This window comes from Phragmites australis, chromosome 16 (genome assembly GCF_958298935.1).
Source record: "Phragmites australis chromosome 16, lpPhrAust1.1, whole genome shotgun sequence".
Taxonomy (NCBI): domain Eukaryota; kingdom Viridiplantae; phylum Streptophyta; class Magnoliopsida; order Poales; family Poaceae; genus Phragmites; species Phragmites australis.
In genome coordinates this window covers 12204496-12223444 of record NC_084936.1, presented here as the reverse complement: position 1 = coordinate 12223444, position 18949 = coordinate 12204496, and the positions used below count along the sequence as shown (strand labels likewise).

Here is an 18949-nt window from a genome sequence, read left to right as displayed (position 1 = left end):
AAGAATTATAAAAATTAACCAACCAAAATTTTTAGAATATTACCTTGATGATTTTGGAAGGATCAAACCAACACAAATTGCAACGATCGAACAATCTAGCGAAAATCAATTTGAAACGACAAACACGAAAAATGCGGAGGAAAACTTATAAAATTTGATCTTTCATTGCACGAATGGATTATAAGGTGCCCTTCTAAAGAATCCCTAAAAGGTTCTCCTAGAAACCCTAAAACTAGATTAGTTTTTCTTTAATCTAAAATTGATCTAGTACAGTACCTATCGTCAATAACTATTCACCGTCCTTTATTTGTCGGTCGAACAACACTGCATCCATCATGAGCCGCCTGCAGGTCTGGGTCACACTCCTATCCCACCGCTGCCGAGCAGCTCCACATGCTGTATTGCCGAGCTCACCATACGTCTGTAGTCGAGCTTGTCACCCGACGCCTGTTGTCATCTAGCAACACACAGACCAAGCATAGTACACACAAGTACTATAGCATCTCTTTTTTCATCTCTTTAGTCGAATGCACATCCGCAAGCATCATGGAATAAATCCTTCGCGCCACATGACGTTCCGCAACACAGATCATACCGTCTCCTGATGCAATCCATCTCCACCATACTATAGCCCGTACATCTCTTATATACGTCTCATGGTGTGATCATCTTCACGTGCACCATTCCATAGCCCGAATGTCTCGCGTAACCTGACCACCTTAACCTCAGTTCATCCCTAAACCTATTCCCAGTCCTGTCACCGACCACATCCATCCTCAAGATGATATCTGCACATGAACAAAACCAACAACCAATTCTGAGCCCAAGTTATCACAAAGTTGTAAGTATGGAAATCTGTAAATGGTACAACATATAAATACATATGCAAGACATATAATGATAACCTAACCAATTTGTAATGATATAAGACCCACTTGAAAGTAGTGTAACCAACTTGTCAGGACATAAAGCTAACTTGTATGTTTAAACCACACTTGTATGTGTAGTTCAGTGACTTGTAATAACCTACAGATCGTTACTGTCCTACAAATAGAATTGTCCAAATATGTACTATCAAATGGAACAAGTAAATTAAAAAATGAAAACATTTTTGTCATATAAATGAAAGGCCTGGAGCCTTTTTCTTAGTTATTCTTTGGTACAGAAAATCTTGAGTCGATGTAAACAATCCCTATCTACTATTGAGTCCAAACTTCAGACCATCGACAACAGTTTGCAAGTAAGGAATTTCTTCAATTGAAGAAGGGAACACAATCTCCCAACACTTCCTCAACCAGAAACATCCCAGGTGAACAAGCCCACTAATTGCACTAGAAAAATTCTTTACCTTTGTCCATTCTAAGCTTCAGTAAGGACATTGATGGAAGTAAGATTCTGCAGAATAGGCATCTCCATGAAATCTTATCATTAAAGAAGTTCTGTAAAGAAGCCTGATAGGATATCATCATACTAGAAGATGACGGGCCAGCTTAACCTGCAATTATTTTAAGCAAATCAGTATATCAGAAAAAGAATTCAGATTTTTTTAAAACAAAAATGTACAAAGAGCAAACATAAAGCTTGACCTGCAATTTTGTCAATGACATCAAAGAAAAATCTTATTCGACGCACCAGTGTTTCCTGTTATATCATAATCCTCAGATAAAGCAGCAACATAGAGGAGACATTAGAAGTATTAGGCCGTGCCGTCTCGGCGACCTCCGAACATATGCACGTTAGTCTATTTAGTTGCTCTGTTTGATATGTTTTGTATGGTTTGGATGACGGCTTCCACACAAAGGAGAGAGAGAGAGAGCGTGAGGGAGGACTTCACATTTACACACAACAGAACAACTGATCTTTAGTAAGGTAAACGATATTTTAAAACTGAGAACCATGAGCTAGATGACAAGAATGCTATGTCATCATCGACTGTAAAGTTTGACAACTATAGCTCATAGAAAGTTGCAGGCTGTCAGATTCATTGTGTTAAGTGAAAGTGCATCTAGGCCCTCTAAGTGAGTTTTGGTTTATTGATGACAAAACGATTAAGGATCTAATATGTTTATCTAAGTCATGAACAAGTCTAAGTCTAAATTGAGAATACATATGACGTTTGACGCCCTTCGAAAAGAAAGGAGAAGCAACTAGGAGTACTCAATAGGATTTAAATTCTTTTATTTTTGAAATTAAGTCTAGGATAGCCGCTCTATTAAAAGGGTTGCATTTGATTACTTGATTAGTGTCTCAATGCTCAAGATATCCTTTAGAACCAATAAGTTGAGACACACACTCACCCACGGACACCGGGATTGTTTTGCAAAGTTCACTGAGTCCGAAGTCTCCGGTGTTCACTGGATACTCCGGTACTCAGTATTTAGTCCAGAGTCTCCGAGATAGACTCCGGCAGAGGGTGCTCGGTTCTGATTTATTTTTGTTGAAAAAGACCGAAGTCTCCGGTGTTCACCAGATACTCCGGTAGTTGGTGAGTTTTAAGGCCGGAGTCTCCGAGGGAGTCTCCGCCAGAGGTCGATCGGTTAGGCCTTTATTTTTATTGAAAAAGACCGGAGTCTCCGGTGTTCACCGGATACTCCGGTAGGAGAAAATGTTTAACCGGAGTCTCCGAGAGAGACTCCGGCAGGGGTGTCTCAATTAACATTTATTCTTTTGTTAAAAGGACTGGAGTCTCCAGTGTTCACCGGATACTCTGGTACCTGGAGAAGCTGGAGGGTCCGGCAAGTCTCCGGACTTAGTATATTCGATAGCCCTGTCAGGACCGGAGACTCCGGTGTTCACCGGAGACTCCGGTAACTTAATAGAATTTGTAACGGCTAGTTCTGACACGTTCTGTGACCGTTCTGACGCCGTTTTTGGATTTGGGACCGGATACTCCGGTGTTCACCGGAGACTCCGGTCAGGTCTGACAGAACAGTAACGGCTAGTTTTTGAGAGAAGAATATATATACTCCCACACCCTTTGGTATTAAATGCTTGCTGTTGCTGGTGAACTCTAGACTCCTTGAGCATTCTAAGAGCATTCAAAATCCCTCCAACCACCTCTAGTGCTAAGTTTTGCAAAATTTAGTGAGTTTGGGTTTGGAGTGAGATTAAGCCACTTGAGCATTGAGTTCTTCCTCGAACATTCGCTGTGATCTTTACTCCTGAAGCTTTGTGCTTCTAGATGGCAAGGCATCGCCCGTAGAGCACCCAATCTTTGTGAAGTGCCACGGGAAGTTTGTAATCGACTTCAAATTGAGTAAGAAAATTCTAGCTTGATCTTTGTGGTCACTAGAAGAGGATAGGGTTGGAAAAGACCCGGCTCTTTGTGAGCTCCTCAACGGAGACGTAGGCACTTCTTTGTGAGGTGGCCAAACTCTGGGATAATCTCTTGCATTCTTATTTGTGCAATTTACTTAATTGTGTGGATTTGAGAATTTACATATAAGTTGCCTTAGTGATCATCTTGCTAGTATTAACTGTTGTTTTGGCTTTGTGATATCCAGTAGATATAGTTTCACCTTTAGATTCTAGCTGCTCGCTTTAATTCATAGTTGTTCTTGATTTCCTGTATAGATCGGAGACTCCAAACTAGACCGGAGACTCCGGACCAGACCGAAGTATTCGACCTTCACCGGAGTATCCGGCAGTTTTAATCCGCTGTTTTAGTTTTAATTTTCAGAAAAGCCTATTCACCCCCCTCTAGGCACTTTCAATTGGTATCAGAGCCTAACTTCCTACAAGGCTTGACCGCTTGGAGGAAATTATAATGTCGACATCTAGAAGTCCGAGTGGTTTTAAAGATGATCCATCGAAGAATGATGACGGTAATGGTAAAGGAAAGGGAAGTGAAATTTCTTTCAATTATGATCGTTTAAATTTTTCGAGCAACTATATCTCTGTGCCTTCCGGGCGTGCACCATTTTTTGATGGTACACATTATGCCGCTTGGAGGCACAAAATGAAAATGCATTTAATCTCAATCCGGAAGAATTCAATAAAGTGGATGGACTTGAAGAAGCCAAGCAAATTTGGAATACTCTTCAAGTTGCTCATGAAGGGACAACAAGCGTAAGAGAATCCAAGATAGAGCTACTTGAGGGCAAGCTAGGAAGATTTGTGATGGAAGATCATGAAACTCCTCAAGCCATGTATGATCGAATGATGGTGCTTGTGAACAAGCTAAGAGGGCTCGGGAGTGAGGACATTGATGATCACAAAGTGGTAAAGAGATTGCTTAGAGCATTTGCTCCTAGAAACCTCACTTTGGTGACAATCCTCCGAGAGAGAAGGGACTACAAAAGGCTTACACCAAGCGATGTGCTTGGAAGGATTCTTGCTCATGAGCTCATGGAAGAAGAAGCAAATGAAGTAAAGATTCATGCCAAATAAAAACTCAACCTCCAAAAACAAGGAGGTTGCATTCAAGGCAAGCAAAAGCAAGCAAACTCAAGAATTAAGTACAAGTGAAGAGGAAAGCTCCGAAGATGAAGAAATGGCCTTCTTTGTGAAAAGATTTAAGAAGTTCATGAGAAAGGGACGCTACTCAAAATACAAGAGAGATATGCCCAAGAAGAGAACATCAAGAAGGGCATGCTATGAATGTGACGAAGTTGGTCACTTCATAGCCAATTGTCCGAACAAGAAGATAGGAAAGGACAAAGAAGACAATAAGATCAAGCCATACAAGAAGGACAAAAACAAGATATACAAGACGAAGTATTCGGGCCAAGCACACATTGGAGAAGAGTGGGATTCAAACTCCGACTCCGACTCCGATGATGAAGGAGTCGCCACCATTGCCATCCATGAGTCAACACCAAGAAAATCACTCTTAATGAGTGATGATGATGACGACTCCCCAAAGTGCTTCATGGCTAAAAGCCGTAAGGTAAAATCTCAATCCAAGCTTTTAGATAGCGATAGTGAATATGATAGTGATTGTGATAGCTTGTTTAAAGGTTTGAATAAAAATGTCATGGCTAAAATAAAGGAGCTAATGGATACAATAGATAGTCATGAGGAGACCCTCGAGAGACAAGAGGACTTACTCATCCTTGAAAAGGAGAGAAACCTTGAACTCGAGGAGCTCTTTGCTAAAGAGAAGGAGAAAGTTGAGAAATTGTCAAATAACTATGATTTGGCCAATTCCTCAATTGCCGACCTTAAGAGTAACAATTTCTTGCTTCAAGAGAAATTATCTTGTTTGGATAAAAATTATAAAACTCTTGAAACACAAATTGATATCCTTAAGAAAGGCTCATCCAACTCTAATGAAGCTAATTTACTATCTAGTGCATCTACTAGCAATGGATGCTCTCGTTGTTTCAATTTTGATATAAATGCTTGTACGACTAATGTTGAATCCTTGCAAGCGTTACAAAAGGAGAATGAGAGGCTAAATACCTTGGTCATGCATCAAAACCTATAAATCAAAAGATGCACTTTATAAGACCATCCAAGCCAAGGATAACAAGCTAAAGAGAGGTCTTGGATTTGACCAATACACGAGCAAACCAAATAGTCGTGTGCTATTGAATGGAGTGGAATGCCTCAAGTTTGTCAAAGGAGGCAAGCAAGTTGATCACATGGCTCAAACAAAGCAACCAAAGGCTCATGCTCCTCAATGCTCATTTTATGCCTCATATATGCTCAAGAGGGACCACCGTGATAAAGTGGTTGCTCTCTATGTTGGTCTCCACACAAGAGATAAAATTGTTAAAAGAAATGTGTGGGTGCCAAAAGTGCTTGTGACTAACGCTAAAGGACCTAAACAAATTTGGGTACCTAAAATAAAGGCATAACTTTGTTTTGTAGGCATACTCCTCCGGTGGATAAAGTTGGGCCATTGATAGTGGATGTACAAATCACATGACCGGAGAAAAGAGTATGCTTTCCTCTTTTGAAGAAAATGGAGAACCTCATGAAAACATCATTTTTGGCGATAATGGAAAAGGAGAGGTAATAGGCCTAGGTAAAATCACCATCTCAAATGATCATTCTATTTCAAATGTCTTGTAAGTCAAATCTCTTAATTATAATTTGTTATCCGTGTCTCAATTATGTGAGATAAGTTATAATTGTCTGTTTACCAATGAGGGTGTGATTGTCTCTAGAAGGGAAGACGCCTTAATAGCTTTCACCGGTAAGTTGAAGGGTAAACTTTATCTTGTTAATTTTTTAACGGATGAAGTGAAGTCTAAAACTTGCTTGATGGCTAAGTCTAGCATGGGTTGCCTTTGGCACCGCCGACTAGCTCATGTTGGCATGAGGAATTTATCTAAACTTCAAAAAGACGAACACATCCTAGGACTAACAAATGTCTCTTTTGAGAAAAATAGAATTTGTAGTGCTTGTCAAGCGGGAAAGCAAGTTGGAGCATCTCATCCCGTTAAAAATGTGATGACAACTATCAGACCATTGGAACTCCTCCACATGGACTTTTTTGGGCCGATTGCCTACATAAGTATTGGAGGTAACAAATATGCTTTAGTTATTGTTGATGACTTTTCACGTTTCACTTGGGTATTCTTCTTGCATGACAAAAGTGAAACACAAGCTATTTTCAAGAAGTTTGTAAGAAGAGCCCAAAATGAGTTCGAAGTGAAGATCAAGAGAGTGAGAAGTGACAACGAAAGTGAGTTCAAGAATATACAAATTGAAGAGTTTCTTGATGAAGAGGGAATCAAGCATGAATTCTCGGCTCCTTACTCCCCTCAACAAAATAGAGTGGTCAAGAGGAAAAATAGGACTCTAATTGAGTCCGCAAGAACAATAATACAAGGTATCGAATCAATTTTGGGCGGAAGCAATCAACACCGCATACCATGCCATCAACCGGTTGTATCTACACAAGATATTGAACAAGACCGCATATGAGCTTCTAACCGGTAACAAACCAAACGTTTCCTACTTTAAAGTTTTTGGTAGAAAATGCTTTATTTTAAATAAGAAGGCAAGAAGTTCTAAATTTGCTCCAAAAGTAGATAAAGGTTTTATGCTTGGTTATGGATCAAATGCCTACGCCTACCGTATTTTCAACGAAACCACCAGTTGCATTGAAATTGCGAGAGACGTGACATTTGATGAATCTAATGGCTCCCAAGTGGAGCAAGTTGATCCTAATGTGCTAGGTGATGAAGAAATACCAAGCGAAGCAATCAAGAAGATGACAATTGGTGAAATCAAGCCTTTAGAGCAACAAAAGCTACAAGAGACTCAAAATGATCAAGATCAACCATCTTCATCAATGCAAGTGAAACTATCAACATCAACTCAAGATCAAGGCGACAAACGACCACAAGACCAAAATCAAGACTATGAAGACCGAAATAACTTTTTGGATGATGAAGTGGGAGATATTCAACATCAATCTCAAGTACCACATCCACGCGTTCATCAAAGCATCCAAAGAGATCACCTTGTGGACAACATACTTGGTGATATACAAAAGGGGGTAACTACTCGTTCAAGAATTGCAAATTTTTGTGAATTTTACTCTTTTGTTTCCTCTTTGGAGCCTTTGAAGGTAGAAGAAGCTCTTGATGATCCGGATTGGGTGATGGCCATGTAAGAAGAAATGAATAACTTCAAAAGAAATGAAGTTTGGTCCTTGGTGGAAAGGGCAAAGCAAAATATGATTGGCACAAAATGGGTCTTCCGCAACAAACAAGATGAAAATGGGATAGTAACAAGTAACAAAGCGCGATTGGTTGCTCAAGGGTTCACTCAAATCGAAGGTTTGGATTTTGGTGAGACTTATGCTCCCGTAGCTAGGCTTGAGTCAATATGTATATTATTAGCCTATGCTACTCACCATGATTTTAAGCTATATCAAATGGACGTGAAGAGTGTATTTCTTAATGGACCAATCTTCGAATTGGTGTATGTGGAGCAACCGCTCGGCTTTGAAGATCCCAAGCATCCCGCGCATGTTTACAAACTCCATAAGGCGCTCTATGGGCTAAAGCAAGCTCCTAGAGCATGGTATGAATGCCTTAGAAATTTTCTTGTCAAAAAGAGCTTTGAAATAGGCAAAGCTGACTCTACTCTCTTTACCAAGAATGTTGATAATGATTTATTTGTTTGCCAAATATATGTCGATGACATTATATTTGGTTCTACTAATCAACAATTTTGTGAAGATTTTAGTAGGATCATGACAAGAAGATTTGAGATGTCTATGATGCGGGAATTGAAGTTCTTTCTCGGATTTTAAATCAAACAACTCAAGGAAGGAACCTTCATTTGCCAAACAAAGTATATCAAAGACATGCTCAAGAAGTTTGACATAGAGAATGCCAAACCTATCAAGACACCTATGTAAACTAATGGACATCTTGATCTCAATGGAGAAGGTAAAAGCGTGGATCAAAAGGTATATCGCTCCATGATAGGTTCTTTGTTTTATCTTTGTGCATCTAGGTCCGATATCATTCTTAGTGTGTGCATGTGTGCAAGATTTCAAGCCGCTCCAAAAGACCACTCACATCGCATTCCCATGCTATCGCCTTCGCAGTATAGTTTGATCCAGTGTGATGCGCACATATAGTTTCTGTGGCATCAAGGGAGCAAACAGGCCAACCCCTAACATCAGCAATATGTTGAATCTTTGTAGTCTATGCTTTTGCAAGAGCATACGTATTGGCTTTCATCTCATCTATGGAAATAGAAAATCTCTTGCGTCTGGAAAAATATTCACTTAGTTCCGACACACCGATTGCCCTAGCTAGCCCAATGTGCTCGGCAAGCTTGCGAATGGACATAGAATCAAAAAATTCTTTGAGTTCCTCTACCAAACCAGCATCAACCATTCAATCAATAATGGGCCACAAGAGGTAGCTTTGGAACCTTAAAGTTGGCCGATACCTCGTGATTGCAAAAGGATCAACAAGGGAGGGATCAAAATGGTCAGCAAGGAATCCATGGATCAGTGAGTTTGATCCACCTACCAGAACTGGTACACGACCATGGCTTACAATAGACTTTGTAGTAATTGTTGCAATAGATCGGAAGAAAGATACAGAAAAATCGTTAGCAATTGCTAAAATAGCCGCAAAAAGGTGATGAGGAATACCATATTGATCATTCAGGTGAACCTTGTTGGTTGCGGTGTCAAGCCCAACATAGATTTGCATCTTGTCAACATTCACCACTTCGCCACTAATCACCTTGGATACATCAATTGATAGCTTCGTCTTACCCGTGCCCGTAGCACCCATGATCACCACTGGTTTAATCGTCAACATCTGGGGGATGTAGTCAGGGGAAAGAGAGTGTAGGGTGAACTAGGAAGAGGAAGGGGAAAGTGCTTCGATCACTGTGAACCCTAGGTCTATCGGCCCATGTTATACCAGCCCATGTTATCAGATCCACCGATGTTCTGCCACACATTTGCATGGCAGGCATACATAGTGAGTGGGTACACTTATTGACCTGATATCCGCAGATGTGTTGGCTGATTTCTTTATGTTTTCTGTAGGTGCAACGACTAACATGAGGTTAGAACTAAATAAATAAATATAATATATAGGTATGTGTGTGAGTTAGCTGATATTTAACTCAGAATGCACCTTTACAGCAGCAACTGCGACAATGTCCTGCTAGACTATTGTTTTATGCCTTTTTGTGACACCAACTATTTATTGTCATGTACTTTGCAAATTCACTTAATTTTATTAGATAAAGTACTCTTAAATGTTCATTGTTTTCCCAACATGCTTAGCGCCAGTTGATCGCACAGGATGAGGTTATAATATTAAAATATTGGAAAGCAAGCTAATCACGCAAACATATATATGCCAGTGCACACTGATGAAGCTGCTGCCCGAGCCAGCGCACGTTGACGAACCTGCTGCATCCAGTGTCCCTTTATATTGACAAAAACAAGAAGTGATGTACTAATTTTGAAAAGCCACAAGCAAGTATGATTGTCCAATTTTGACCATGTCTATTATTCGGTAGTTTTTATTGTTGATGGCACTCCATATAAAAAAAAATAGGATCTTTTCATTGATAAATCACTTCACAATAAAAAGAAAGGTTTACCTATCTTTTATAACCTGATAAGATATGCTTGATGAGTAATTTGAGAGATTGTAACTATAACTATGATCGGTCTATCCCGAGACAATGTTTGTCCAAACCATAACACTTGAGCTCCTCCTACTACCATAATCTTGTAATTCATTTTTGTTACACGGGGCAAAAGAACATTCTTTGGTCCACATGTCCACATCTGTAGGATAAATTGGGTGCAGGCGTATCCCCACTAAGTTATTCTATATCACTTTTTAGCACTCATCTCTAACTTTCTTTGCTACCTTTTTTTTTATTAAAGCTTTGCATGTCCATATGGGAAATACTATTTCAAACAAAGGATACAAACAAAATTAGGATATAATATTTTACTGCTATACCAGTTGAGTACCCGCAGCGAAGCGCGGGCATCAATGGCTAGTAATTGTAATTTGTAACAAAGACTTGGCAAGGTTGAAACTGCATACTAGTATTTCCTGCACCATTTGTCAATTTTTGCTGGCAAAAATTGGTGTATGTCACTTCGCAATGTTGCAGTCAGTAATAGTGCCACTCAGCTGCACGAAATCAGAATATGCCACTGAGTCTAACGGTTCCTTCACAAAATATCATTCTCTCCTACCCCCAGTTTTCCCATACAGATCTCCGTCACATTTATCTTCAACAGAAATTCCCATTTTGTAATCCATGCTTTTGAAGAAACCAGGTCAAACTGCCAGATTTGTAATCAGATTGCTCTGTTATCTATTTGTATCGCATATGGTGGCCTGCCCAATTTGTCTTCACTGTACACTTCACTTGTTTTACTGTTCTCGGAAGGGGAAAAAACTAATGTTATAATGCTACATTGCCTATCAAGGTAAAGATCCATACATAGGAACAACGCAACATAAGAATGAAAGTTCTTGTTCAACAAATTCGGGACACAAAAGTTAGTAGATTCCTACCTCCAAACCCCGGATTTACCCGGTGCGTGCCCACCGTTGTCCACTGCAGGTCTGTAGCTAACCCTGTAGACCGCACCACGCCGGCAACCAGCGCCCGGTGGCCATACAGTTGCCGCAAGGGAGAAGATTTTTGAGATAGGAGGGACCAGACCTTTTTTTGGGACTAACAGACTTTGGGTATGGGCTTTTCTTGGGCCAGGTATTTGCTGAGCTCTGCTATTTCATATGCGTTTGTGAGGAGTGAGGATGAGAGTTTTTTTTATTTTTATATTTTTTTTAGTTAAAATTTAAATAAATAGATTCCCGGCGAAAATATTTATAAAACTAGGCGCCTGTAGCCCTCTGAGAGGGCGGTTACGGGTCTTAACTGCCCCCTGAGAGGGCGGTAGGCCTAACCGCTCCCTCAGAGGGTGGGTGGGGCCTTCCCGCCCGACCCAGAGGCTTACCGCCCTTTGAGGGGGCGGGTAGAGCTCCTTACCGCCCTCTCAGGGGGCGGTTAGGGCTCCTCCCCGCCCGTCGCGCCGCACCGCCCGCGCCCTGCAGGCTATAAAAAGGCCAAAAAATGGCCAAAAAACCATAAAAATCGGAAAAAAGGAAAAGTTGAGAAGAGAGAGGAGAAGAGATGAGAGGGGAGGGGAGGAAGAGAGGTCGGCGAAGCCCTGCTGTATTTGGGCCGCGGATTTGAAGAAAATTTTTGGGTAAATCTTTTTTTCCTTTTTATTGTTGTTAATTAGTGCAGTAGTAGTATATGACATAGATTTTAGACATTTATGACCTAGGGTTTAGAAAATTGTCAAATTTAGTTAGAAAATGGTAAGATAGCAGTTCAATATAGAATATTATTTTTAGCATATTATTTTCAGTATGTTATCTGTAGTATATTATTTTTAGTATATTATTTTCAGTACGTTATTTGTAGTATATAATTTTTAGTATATTATTTGTACCTGCGGACGTAGGAGGCAACAGTAGATGATAATTTGCGAACCTAGGATAGCATTTAAAAACTATTTTATCCGATAATCAGAAATATAGTTTGTTGTCTTAACATGGGTTATGTTTGCTGCTGTTTCCAGGGATGACAGATAAATTAATTTTTCAAATATATTATGGTGAGGGTGAAATTAGGTATGGTCCCAACGGTGTAGATCTGTCTGGATTTCGTCATGTCATGAAGGGGCTTAGTAAAGCTAATGAGAGAACTATTGTGAGTGTGTGCAAATGGCCCATGCGGTTTTTCCAACTGGATCCGTAGCAATATGAGCTGAAGTTGAAAGCTGTCCTGAGCCGTGCTAGTCATGGATACTTTGGTGAGCTTGTTCACATCGAAGCCACATCAACTTGGAGGCAGTATGTAGATATATGCTGTGAATGTGGCCTGCCGCTTGTTTTGTTAGCTGAGGCGTACCTGAAAGTTCAAAATGAGGTGAACTCTGCAGAAACAGTAGCAGGACCAAGTGAGGCAGTGGAAGATGAGTCAGAGGCGGCTAATGTAGGGTCCAGGGGGGAGGTTGGTGATGTTCTAGAGCTGCAGCTAATGGGTGTAGCTGATGAAGGGGAGCACATCCCTAGCATCATTGAAGATATGGATTTGGAGGATGAAGAGTTGGAGGAAGGCCTTGCCGATGGGGATTCTTCTGATGAGGAGGGTAATGCTCCAGTTCCTGCAGAGTGGTGGGATCAAGAATTTTTGAAGTTGGTGGTTAGCGAGGCTGACCAGACACCGTGGCAGTACCATGAGAATGAGGTGTCACAGGGTGCTATGTACCCTATAAAAGAGGCAGTTATTGATGCAGTGAAATTCTGGTCATTGTCTCTTCGTAGGCAATTCAAGGTTGTTAAATCAAGTAAAAGAGAGTATGATGTGAAGTGCTTGGTGCCTCAGTGCCCTTGGTGGGTGCACGCATTCAGAGGGAAATGGGCAGACTACTAGCAATGCTCAATAGTTAAGGAACATAATTGTCACATTGAGAAAATAGAGTTCGCCCACCGGAACCTATTTTCTGCTTTCATTGCAAATGTTATGTATGGAGAGATTGTGGACAACCTAAGGTATGAGCCACGATCAATAATCTGTGCTATTGAGTAAAGGTTCCAGTACACAATAAACTATGCGAAGGCATGGAGGGCGAAACAAAAGGCTATTGAGATGAGGTTCGGTACATATGAAGATTCGTATCACAATCTACCTCGTCAATTAGTCACAATTTGTGCAAGAAATCCAGGCAGCTACTATGATATCAAGCACTACCCCTCTATTGATGTGGAGTACAGCGGAAAAAGAGTGTTGCAGCGTGCTTTCTTTGCATTCGTTGCAACTATCAAAACATTTAGATATTGCCGACCCATCATATGCCTAGATGGAACATTCCTGACTGGGAAGTACAAAGGGCAGATTTTGTCTGCAATAGGGGTCGACGGTAACAACCAAGTCCTGCCACTAGGGTTTGCGTTCGTGGAGAGTGAGAACGGGGACAGCTGGTATTGGTTCCTAGAGCGGGTTAAGCATGCAATTGTTCTTGACTGACCAGATGTGTGTCTCATTCATGATAGGCATGCAGGATTGTTGCAGGCTTTGCTGGATATGCAACATGGTAGCGTGCGACGGGGTGTACCAGTACAGTGGCCAGATCTCAAAAGCAGGTGGTGCATGCGCCATATGGGTGCGAACTTCTACAGACAGTTTAAAAACAAAGAGTTAATGAAGCTCATCAAGAAGTTGTGCAGTCAGAACCAGCAACGTAAGTTCAATGCATTATGGGCAAGACTTGATGAACTGACTCTTAAACAAACTGCGGAGGCTGCACCTAACGGTGAGGAACCAATAGCTCTCAGTCCTCTCCCAACCGATACTCCGCAGATTATAAGGAGATCGGGCTCATCTATTAGGAGCTTTTCACAGTGGATATGCAATGAGCCGAATGAAAAATGGGCTCTACTGTACGACAGTGGTGGTGCCAGGTATGGAGTAATGATTACAAACCTTGCAGAGGTTTATAACTGGGTCATGCGAGAAATGAGGTCCCTACCACTAGTTGGAATTGTAGAAGACATTTTGTATGGGACCTGCAAGTACTTCATTGATCGGTATGCAGCTGCTAAGGTTGTAATGGAGGACAATCGTATGCTTTACGGGCAGATGCTATGTGAGTATATGGAGAAGGCAAATAGGAAGGCCCACATGCATCGCGCAAATCAAGAGGGCACTGCAGAGCACAGGTTCAGTGTCATGTGCCGGGATAAGGGTCGGAGGGGGGTAGACGTGAGCGGCATGTTCAAGAGTGTGTGCTAAGGAGTGGGACATGCATATGTAGTTGTCAGAAGCCACAATTACTCCACAAACCTTGTACACACGTCATAACTGCGTGCACGGTGCACCATATGCTTCCAAGGCAATATGTGTCACAATATTTCATGAAAGATCAAATACTGAACACTTGGAACCAGGAGTTGTATGGTTACGGCATTGTTGACACTTTTACAAGTAACCCAGGGCCTGCAAGAATATATGTGCCTGATTTGGGAAAGATGAAGAACGCACCAGGCCGAAGACAAACTCGTCGGATTCGCAACGATATGGATGAATCCGAGGCTGGCCCTATGATTAAGTGATGCAGTCAGTGCAATGAAGTAGGTCACATTTATAAATATTGTCCCAAAAATGCAGGCGGTGATACACCTGTTGTCTAGGTGAGCTTCATGTGTGTTGAGCTAGTTTTGTACCATTTTAATATTTGTTAATTTCGTATATAGTTAATTTACATTCAAAGTATATTGTTGTTGTATTTATTTATCAATGTATTAATGTACATGTCTTTCAAATGCAGAGATGGCTCACCCTTCGACCCCCGAGCTTTTGGACCCTGCCGTGGACAAGAAGCATCGCAGCTTCTTATCCGCCGAGCACCAGAAGGAGCTAGGAGTGTTTCGCCCACGAGGCCCTGGAGAGCTGCTGACGATAGACGAGCGATGGAGCCACATGTACTTAGAAAATTTGATACGAAATTGTCATATCACTGCTGTTGTTACATATTATTGATATACTGCAATACTTATAGGTTGGCAGCGGCCAGACTCCTACCGCTTTGCCGGTTGGTCGAGGCCCGATCGACGGAGAACCCCGAGGTTGCGGCCCGTCGTTTCTACTTCGATCGGTCGCTGATAGCAGCACTAGTCGACTGTTGGAGGCCGAAGACACATACGTTCCACCTCCCGTGCGGAGAGATGACCCCGACCCTGCAGGACGTCTCCTACCTCTTAGGCCTTCCTTGCGCGGGAGCTGCGGTTGGGGTCATCAATATGCAGGCTGACTGGATGAACGACATGCATCAGCGATTTGGGCCGGTGGAGCGAAAGGCGGACGCACCCCCCTACGTGCCTGAGTTCTTATCCGATGCACGAGGGCCAACGAAGAAGTGGATCCTACAGTTCCAGGTATGGTAACATACAACCTATCGAATACTAACAAAGTATGTCGTAATGATCCTTTCTGACACCAGTCATATGTGCAGCCAGCGTACATACACCCACACGCCAACGCATACGCGGTCTCGAGACATTTGGAGGCCTTCCTGCTTTGGTTGTTTGGGTGGGTGATGTTCACTAGTGGCCAAGGCCACCTGGTTACGAGGACGCTTGTGCCGTACGCCCGGTCGCTAGTGGACGCTGATGCGGAGGACGTACCATAGTTCAGCTAGGCATCCGCTGTTCTTGCTGCAACGTATCAGGCGCTCTACGACGCATGCACGAAGAAGGAGGCACTAGCCACTTTCGCTGGGTGTCCACTTCTTCTTCAGCTATGGTCGTACGAGCATTTCGCCATAGGCAGGCCGGTGGTGGACCGCTCCCCGTACCCAGAGGAATGGTACGGCAAGACGGACGAGGACGCGCCTACAATGGCCTCGCTGTGGTGTCGTCGACGGGTACGTATTTTACATGAACAGTTTCCTTCGTATTGTGTTAGTCTCTGAATATTTGTATTGATGTTTGTCACTCAGCCACACTGGGCCCACGAGCAGTCTCGCAGCGCGTACGAGCATTTTCGTACCCAGTTTGACAGGCTACGTCCTAACGATGTGGTATGGGAGCCATACAGCGTTCGGTTCATGCAAACACGTGCAGGGTTGGGTTTGTCACCCTTGTGCACCCGCGACGAGGAGTACTGGCTCACCAAGACGCCCCTTGTCTTCGACATCTACGTCGAAGAATACTCACCGCACCGCATCATGCGGCAGTTTGGCCATCACCAGGCATTCCCGCTCGTCCCCACCTGTACCGTCCCCGTGCAAGTCCACAGGTATATTTGCAAAATTATAGTTTGAGCAACCTTCGTTTCAGTTTGACTTACATTTATCGTGGTTTGAATGCAAGTACATGCGGAAAGGCCAGCCAGCTAGCAACCTCTGGGCGGAGCGCTTGGCCCCTTACGTGGCAACATGGGCCCAAGCGCTACAGGACTTCGTTGATGAGGCGCGTCCCAACAGCGAGGGGAACTTCAGGGAGTACCTACGGTGGTATGTACCACATACGCGGACCCGTGTCACCTACACCCCTGAGGATGTCCGGCCCCACATCGCATCGACAACGGAGACATACCCGGTGCATTGGGACGAGGACGCCGCTTTAGCAGTAAGTAACGTTTTGAAGTCCGTACTCCATATTGAATGAACATAATCGTATACTTTAATTGTTCACTTTTGTTCGTATCCGCAGACAGATATCATTTATGACGTAAATAGGGATGCAGCTGCTGCCATAGACCGCGTCCGGCAAGGGCATCACCTAAGTGCGTCGGATGTTGCGAGCTTCATTAGACGGGTTTTCGACAAGATAACGCGCGCCTTGAAGCTCACCTCCTGCCAATCTACCACAGATGTAGCAAGGCCGCCTCCCAGGACGAGTAGTGTACACACCGAGTCGTCTCGGCCGTCAGACGTGCACCGACGTTCTTCAGTGTCGGCACCCACACGACCCCTTCTACCACGTCATGGAGGGTCGGAGCAACATGGTACGAATTATACTTTTGAATAATGTTGAACAATATCCTTTACTTATTGTTATTAAACATTCATTAGGTCCGTCTGCACAAGTCTTGACGCAGCCTCGTAGATCGAGCCCTGTGCGTCCACAGTCAAGTACTCCAGGAACCCTTCTTCCTAGTTTCTAATACTTTCAGGTTACTTCGGTGACGAGGCCGGTCCGTCTTCGGCGGCCCCACGCCCTACCCCGCCCGCAACGTACTACGGCACGTCAGCGTGGCCTTCTTCTGCTGCGCCGTCATACCACGCAGGTACAATTATACATTTTTTACTACTACTTTTAATACCATATTGTTCGTATCTAACGTGATTATTTGTTCATAGGCTCCTCCAGCCAGTATACATGGGCGCCTGCCGAGCCTTCACAGTCCTCCTACCCTAGTCAGGAGGATGAGGTTGGCCCCGACACCGCATACGACATTGTCCGTGACTTCTTCGGGGGCACACCTGACTACGACGTCCTTCAGCGGTCCCAGGTTTCCAGTGCACCGCTTCGGACACAGCCCACGCACGACGAGCCCTCGACACCGGTGGTCCCTACTAGGCCTACCAGACACGTTAGCCCACCCGACCCCCTCACCTACTCCAGGGGTCACGTGAGGGTTAACCAGCGGCATCGAGACCACGATGGGGCGCACGGGCGACAGCAACGAGGGAGGCATGAGTAGTATTTTACATTTTATGTAACTAACATATGCATATTCGCTTCGTGATGTACTCCTATGTATTAAGACACGTTACTTTGTATGATCGACTTAGCATTTCGTAAATGCATTTCATATTCAGACACGTTAAATGAAGAAGTGGCCACAGCACTAAACTTTAACCATGACTTGACAACACATGCCTCCTGCCGCAGGCTTTAAACAAGATGTGACAACACTACCCAGCTTTTTCAAATCAGTAAATGACAACACGGGTACCAATAAACGTGGAATCTCTGATCATGGGCAATGACAAAACTTTCCCATTCTTCAAGATGGAATCCGATGCTCCTCCCACCAGCTACGCCCATGCCCTCACTCCTTTCGTCAAGAGCGAATCCAATGCTCCTGCCTCCCTCAACTATAAATAGCCGAACCTCCTTACGGTGAAGCATCGCTCATTTCTCATATCTCTCAAGTGCAATGTCTTCCTCAACTCCATCGAGTCCACCAAAAAAACATTGGGGGACTACCATACCTGAAGGTCTCGAACCACCAATGTGTTTCTGTGGTGACCTTTGTAAGCTCCGCGAGTCGCAGGACATCTCATACACGTATGGATTGCGCTTCTTCATGTGTGCCAACTACGAGTATGACAAGCCTCGCCATGCAACAACTGGTTATCGACCGGTACAGTAACAGATATCCGCCTCATTTCTTCCGATTACGCACCCTCTTTTACTAACCGCTCATCTTGTTCCATTTGTTCAGTCCCCTCCACCGCTCTGTGATTTTATTCAGTGGCTCGACAATGAGCAAAATGACTCACAAAAGCTATGGGTCGACATGAACATGAGGTGGCTCGACAAGGAACTTTATCTCAAGCGGGAGGAAGAAGAGCGCATGAGGAAGGCGGCGCACGACCGTACCGTGGCTCAGGCTCGAGAGGCTGAGAGGGAAAGGAAGCGGGAGAGAGCCCGCCGTGCTAAGGCGACAGGTCCCGATGCCCTCCGAAAGGGAAAGTATCCTAGATGCACGCAGTAGAGAGTACCTAATGTAACCCGACATACTTTCCCTCTCTAAGGCATGTTATGATGGATCGGCGCACTAATAAGTAGGTCTTAGTGCGAACCGTACATGCCACATTTGTTTCCTCATCGTATCGTCGCGGTTACAGTGTATTGTAATGTTTTCACCCTGTGTTTAATACTATGTTTGTCCTCGTTCGCACCCCATACCCATGTAAAATGCTGTAACTACTAATTACTGATTTTTTTCTCCCGTT

General features: G+C 43.4%; 1 pseudogene; it reads right to left on the bottom strand.

Moving 5' to 3' along the window:
• Positions 1–8615: 8615 nt before the first annotated feature.
• On the bottom strand, positions 8616–9245 carry LOC133895058 (adenylate isopentenyltransferase 1, chloroplastic-like; annotated as a pseudogene).
• Between the last annotated feature and the right edge of the window lie 9704 nt (positions 9246–18949).